The sequence below is a fragment of the Somniosus microcephalus genome, chromosome 4, assembly GCF_052327205.1.
Source record: "Somniosus microcephalus isolate GS21.2 chromosome 4, FLI_Smic_1.0, whole genome shotgun sequence".
NCBI lineage: Eukaryota > Metazoa > Chordata > Chondrichthyes > Squaliformes > Somniosidae > Somniosus > Somniosus microcephalus.
Window position 1 is genome coordinate 111,213,052 of NC_140990.1, and position 5,455 is coordinate 111,218,506.

Below are 5,455 nucleotides of genomic sequence, written 5' to 3' on the forward strand. Positions count from 1 at the left end.
TTCCTTTGTCTGAAAGTTTGTCCTTAAAAAAAAAAAAAAAAAATGTCTCTACCCCTGCTCCCTCCTGGCCGTCAGTGATTTTTCTGTATCGCGGGGATCCCCTATCCCCAGAGAGACTCTCTTTAAGCTCTCTCCCCTGGCTCACTTCTGGCCATCGGCGACACTTAACCCTTTGCAGGAATGTCCTATCCCCAGAAAGGCACCCTTTAAGCTCTCTCCCCCGGCTCCCTCCTGGCCGTCGGTGATTTTTTTGTATCGCAGGGATCCCCTATCCCCAGAGAGACTCTCTTTAAGCTCTCTCCCTCAGCTCGCTCCTGGTGTAAGATTTGAAATTTTCAGCAATAATCACGCAAGAAAACAGGATAAAATAAGACAGTTTATTGACCAAAGTAAGCTTGCACAGAAAAACCTTTGATAAAAGGGCATACAAAATGGCCGCCGGGCCTCGTGATCAGTTTCTGGACCATTTGATTTCTGTTACTGCAAGCCAGACAGGCTTGTGGATTGAAGACAGTAAGCCCGCGAAAGCCAGTATCGGGAAGCCGAAACTCAGGGAAACAACATACATATTCAATGGATTCTAAGTACAAGACAGTTTCAGGCAAACAGGATGGGGCCCATCAAGATATGGGCGGGCAATGAATGAACACTTAAACCCATTTAATGTACAAAGGAGAAACCGTTTAACAGCCATCAAGGGAAATCTCCAGACCGATCAATATGCGAACCGAGTCACGGTGACAATGTAAAAGACATTAAAAGACATTATCGGCCAGGAAGGCCAGTTAAGTTATCACCGGCTCCCGTTACAAGACAAAGCGCCCCTGCAGAGATTTCTGCCCGCCAAAATATTACAAAGACTGGACTATGATCTGGTGGGAGATAAGGCTGGCCCAAAAGGGTATAACTATGGATTTTGAAAAGTCCATCAGCGCCTCTTCTACCTCGGTAGCTTCGGAATCGATCAAGACGCTTCTTCTTTTAAAGACGCTTCAGACGGACCATTTCGGTGAAAATACAACGTGGTCGGTGTTCAGCCAGACAAGGCTCGGCCACGACGGGGAGATGACGAGGGTGGCCCGGGTGCTGTTGTCGGGAGATCATCGACGACCCAGGCCGAAGGAGAAGACACCCTCGGGAAAAACGACGATCCAGGCCGGCAAAAAGGACATTCCGGGCCTAGCACTTCCGTGCCTCAACATCCCATCGAGGTGTTGTTCTGTTCCATGAACCCAAATCCACAACAGACTTGGTGGATTTCAGCCATGACGAGCGCTCACCGAGGCTGTGTCGACTGCCTCATCGCCTGAGAAAGAGAGAGAAAAACAAGCTGCGCCAGAAGTTTCCAAATCCACATGACGACGGAAAGCTGTGCCAGAAAGGCTGCGAACCCCTCCTTTTTGCGATTCTGATAGTGGTGAGCATGATCCCGAGTTCCTCAAGTCGGAACTTAGTTTAGGTATTAGGGGAGGGAGTAAGGTTAAATCGTAATGTGTTTCCCCTTTTACGACATGCCGTGTGTTCCCCATTTCCATAGAGTCAAGTTCATAAATTTGTGCATGATTGTAGTTACTTTAATCTGTGCCTATGACATGTATTTTGTAATGCTTCAAACTGTTTAAAAATAAAAGCATCCATTTCGTGCTATTCAACCTGGTCTATTGAGTCCTTTCTCTGCACTACAGTTCTCTGCATCTAAGTCCAAGGTCTAGAACCGTAGGGGAGAGTGGGTCGAACCACTCAACGGTAATTATTGCACAAAGCCTGGCAGGAGACCAGAACGAGCAAGAGAAACCCCCTACACTGGCCATCGGCGATTTTTACCTAGCGCTTCACCACCTAGCACTTTTGCCACCCAGCGCTTTTCCCCTTAGTGCTTTTCCCAGCGCTTTTCCCACCTAGCGCTTTTCCCGGCACTTTTCCCACCTAGCGCTTTTCCCGCCCGAGAGTTTCTAAACTCCTCGGGTCTGTTTGTACCCTAAAACGCATCCTATTGGTCCACACCTGAAGCCTGTTGCTCCTTCACTCACTGTTCTTTCTAACACCACTCACCCGATCCGCCTCGTGGGCCGCCACGTTAAGGGAGAATATTGCTACTCACCCCTCCGTGTATGTCGTTGTGGAAGATCGATCATCAGTCCAGTGGTATCCCACTTCTGACACCAAGCTGTAAGCGAGGAAAATCTGGATGGTAAAACAGAACTAACAGACTCAGGTGTTACCCAGATCAATAGTTTATTACGAGTGCACACGGAAGAACCACCTCAGCCAACCCCAGCTGGAGGCACCGTTTTCAGAGGAAAAGTGACAATACAGCTTAGTTTATACAGTTTATTAGACAACACCCAGTTATTACTAATGGGGTGTATACATGGGAATATTGATACTTCATTGGTTTACATGGTTAATCAATCAATTACTAAGCCTGACCTTCGAACTCGAGTACCCCCTGAATACATCAGTGAAAAGCTTATGAGCTGCAAAGGCATCATTCTAACTTCGCATTCATGAGCTTATCTCTTATTCTTGTTTATCAAAATAGGGAGGCAGGCATCTTCAGCACGACATGGCCTTGCTGAACAAAGCCCTAGCCAAAAAGGGCCAGCTGATTATTCTCTAAGACCTGTCTGCAAAGGTCTCATCAATGTGCCTTTGTGCCTTATCTCTTTCAAGAGGCCTCCTCCAAACCTGTACTCAGGGTAATTTACGAGCAGAGCTTTGGAATGTCCTTGGTCATCTACTTGTTAGTTTAAAAAGAGTTAATATAGCCAAGTATCCCATGGTGCTTTGCATTTCGTTTTCCAGCTAACAAGACTAAATGGTACCTTTCAGACAGTTTTATACCGGTTGAATATTGAGGACCCCTTTATATCCTTTAAACCAAAATTCTATCCTAACACCTAGCATTATCCCAATTGATATTTGGGTAATTAAAGTTGCCCAATATCACCACTCTATAGCTGTTGCATATCTCTGCGATTTCCCTGCAGATTTGCTCCTCTACCTCCCTCTCACTATTTGGAGGCCTATAGAATACCCCCAATAGCAGAATCATACCCTTTTTGCTCCTCAACTCTAACCAAATGGATTCTGTCCTTGTCCCCTCAAGAACATCCTCCCTTTCCAACACTACAATGTCTTCCTTAATCAGCACTGCCACCCCACCTCCCTTTTTTCCTTCCCTATCCTTTCTGAACACCTTGTACCCTTGAATATTAAGTGCCCAGTCCTCACCATTTTTAAGCCACGTTTCCGTTATTGCCACAACATCATATTGCCGCATGGCTAATTGTGCTTGTAGCTCACCAACCTTATTCACCACACTTTGTGCGTTTATGTACATGCATTCTAAACACAGTTTTGATTTTTTCAAAATCATTCTTAGTCTGCACCTATCTAATATGGTAATAGTTCCACCTCTAGTATACAGTCAGATTGTGTTTTTGCTGATCTTAATAACCCCTATACCTGGGCTGGAGATTAATATTCTGTATAAATAGTGAATAATGCTCCTTTGTTTCAAACACAGTGTATTGAATATTTGATTTCTCCATGATAAGAGGAGACTTCACAGAATCACAGAAACCCCACAGTGCAGATAGAGGCCATTTCGGCCCATCAAGCCTGCACCGACACATATCCCACCTGATCCCTGTAACCCCTACACCAACACATATCCCACCCTATCCCCGTAACCCCACGTATTTAATCCCCCTAACACGAAGGGTCAATTTATCACAGCCAATCAACCTAACCCGCACATCTTTGGACTGTGGGAGGAAACTGGAGCACCCGGAGGAAACCCACGCAAACACGGGGAGAATGTGCAAACTCCACACAGACAGTCACCCGAGGCCGGATTCGAACCCGGGTCCCTGGCGCTGTGAGGCAACAGTGCTAACCACTATGCCACCGTGCTTATTGATGTTCTGTTACTGACTGCTCCATTTTTGGGCTTTTCTTACTCTTGATTATACCAATTCTCACCAATTCACCTGCTACCACATCTAACCCCAAGCTGGTTCTGTTTGACTACATGGCTTGTGGGTGGCATAGACTGAACTACAGTTTCTCACTTTACACTCATCTGAAATTCCTTTCAACCAACCCTTGAAAGAACTCTCTTCCTTAAGATTTGAAATCAGTTATTGTGTGCATGGTTTAACACTTCTTGGTTGCGGTTAGTACAACTCCTCCACAGATACTGCATGGGAAACCCTTTGAAATGTTCAGATCTTTGACATGGTCTTTGCTGATTGTGATGGTGTCCTTGATTTAATCTCCTGGAACTAACACACCGTGCACTATTTCCTCCATCGAGATCATTGTTTCAAATACTGAGCTTGAGCACAGAGCTTGGAGACAGAGCCGGGAGATTCGCAAACGCAGTGATTCACAAGCAGAGTGGATGCAGGAATTGGTGGAGAGGAAGAAGGTGGTGGAGATGTCTGAGTGAAAAGGAGGAGTGGAGCCACAGAACCCAAGTTAATAGGCACGAGAGCGGAGCTGTGGGACAGCAAGAGGAGCGGCCGCAGATAAAGACAGGCCCAAAAGCCCGGAGGGAGCGCCAGTGTCAGAGAGGGGGGTAAGTGACCTCAGCACAAGGGAAGGAGCAGATTGGGGAGAGATTGTTTTACGTCTCGAGTTTATTTCTGTTAAGTTACTTTAAAAAAGTTAGTTAATAGTCAAATAATTAAAGGCACGGCAGAGTAACTCGGTCCAGCGGATGCACATCCTGTGCCTTTCCACCATCTAAAAGGCACAATTCAGGAGTGTGCTGGAATACTCTCCACTTGCCTGGATGAGTGCAGCTCCAACAACACTCAAGAAGCTCGACACCAAAGCAGCCCGCTTGATTGGCACCCTATCCACCACCTTAAACAATCACTCCCTCCACCACTGGCGTACCGTGGCTGCAGTGTGTACCATCTACAAGATGCACTGCAGCAACTCGCCAAGGCTTCTTTGGCAGTACCTCCCAAACCCGCGACCACTTCCACCTAGAAGGACAAGGGCAGCAGGTGCATGGGAACACCACCACCTCCAAGTAACCCTCCAAGTCACACACCATCCTGACTTAGAAGTATATCGGCCGTTCCTTCATCGTCACTGGGTCAAAATCCTGGAACTCCCTCCCTAACAGCACTGTGGGAGTACCTTCACCACATGGACTGCAGCGGTTCAAGAAGCTGGCTCACCACCACCTTCTCAAGGGCAACTAGGGATGAGCAATAAATGCTGGCCTTGCAAGCGCAGCCCACATCTTATGAATGAATAAAACAAAATAGTGGGAACTCCAGGATGCTTCCCATGTCCTGGACAACCACGTGTGCAGGAGGTGTCATCAGCTGGAGGAGATCGAGCTCTGGGTTTCGGAGCATGAGCAGCAGCTGGTGTCACTGCGGTGCATCCGTGAGCCTGAGAGCTGTGTGGATAGGATGTTTCAGCAGGTGGT

General features: G+C 47.1%; 1 long non-coding RNA gene across 1 annotated transcript; it reads right to left on the reverse strand.

Annotated features, from left to right (window-relative positions):
- Positions 1-363: 363 nt before the first annotated feature.
- On the reverse strand, positions 364-2,274 carry LOC147119668 (uncharacterized). Its single transcript, XR_015078052.1, has 2 exons — positions 2,102-2,274; positions 364-1,306 (listed from the first exon to the last, which is right to left on the reverse strand). It is a non-coding gene; the product is annotated as an uncharacterized LOC147119668 (long non-coding RNA).
- Between the last annotated feature and the right edge of the window lie 3,181 nt (positions 2,275-5,455).